Source organism: Equus przewalskii, chromosome 2 (assembly GCF_037783145.1).
Source record: "Equus przewalskii isolate Varuska chromosome 2, EquPr2, whole genome shotgun sequence".
NCBI classification, from domain to species: Eukaryota; Metazoa; Chordata; class Mammalia; order Perissodactyla; family Equidae; genus Equus; species Equus przewalskii.
In genome coordinates, this window is record NC_091832.1 from 20,094,334 (window position 1) to 20,095,514 (window position 1,181).

The following is a 1,181-nucleotide window of genomic DNA, read 5'->3' on the forward strand; positions in this document are numbered from 1 at the left end:
GTGATCTGTACGTGAAATACGACTGATCGTTCAGTAAGAGGAGGCAGCTGTGTTCATTTATGGTTTTCTTCTTTCTGTTAATGAAAATAGAGTTTTTAACATGCATTGGGTTACTATGTAGTCTGTGGTTTTTTCTGTCTCAACAGGATTGGAAGCAATCTCAGTTAGGATGGTGAGTGACCTTGAGCAGGATGGGTCAACCCACCGGACTCCTGGATTATCACGCATTTTAATTTAATAGGCATGATTGACATCTACTATTTTGTCTACTCTAAAGAGCAATCTACCTTCTCACACTGAGAGAAGTCCTCAGCTTGTTCCAGTCTTCAGCTTGTCCCAGTCTCAGGGCCTTTGAACATGCTGTTTTCTCTACCAGAAAGTTCTTCACTTAGATAATCCTCTAACTTGCTTCTTTATTTCTTAGTAATATTGTTTATAACATTCCAATATCATTTTTAAAGTTCTAGTACATTTTTATTGGTTAGAGTTGTGTGCAGTTTTAATCCTCTCATCAATACATGTAACATACAGTGATATTCAGACATCTGAATGTCTGAAAATTTAATTCAGGCCATTACTTCACAACTTGGAAAGCTGAGCAACCCAACCTTGAGATGACTTTCTTGTTGTTGAGGTTCGCTCTGTCGGTGTCTGACCATGCATCTTGGAGAGAGGACCTTGCAGCCGTCCTTGCCCCGTGCCCCAGTCAGCACTCTGCACCCAGCCTTCCAATCCCAGCTTTTTACCCTCAACCTGAGTGCGCTTGTGCAAAAACACCCTTGGCATGTTTCCCCAAATTTCATAATCCATTGACCTCAGGGTATCCCCTTCTGCCATGCTCAAACCCTCCTTGTCTTCCTCCCAGGCTGCCAAGATCACGTGGGTGACCACCACGCCAACACTTCCCCAAGATGGGAAAATCGCCATGCTCAGAAGCTTAGAGTGTGCAGACATTATTTACCGATGATAAATACTTGGTTGTGTCTCTATCAGAGAGGCCTTCCCAGCCACCTCATCTAACCCTCCCCCAGCGCCATCGCTCACCCTGGCTTCTTCTCCCTCATAGTGCTTACCACGACCTGTCGTCTCATCGTAGGTATGTCTATGGTCTGTTTTCTAGACACACAGGGACTGCGTCTGTTGTCTCACCGTGGTAGCCCCCATGCCCTGGCCAAGGCCTG

General features: G+C 45.2%; 1 pseudogene; it reads right to left on the reverse strand.

Annotated features, from left to right (window-relative positions):
* Positions 1-574: 574 nt before the first annotated feature.
* Positions 575-837, reverse strand: LOC139078737 (acylphosphatase-1 pseudogene; annotated as a pseudogene).
* Between the last annotated feature and the right edge of the window lie 344 nt (positions 838-1,181).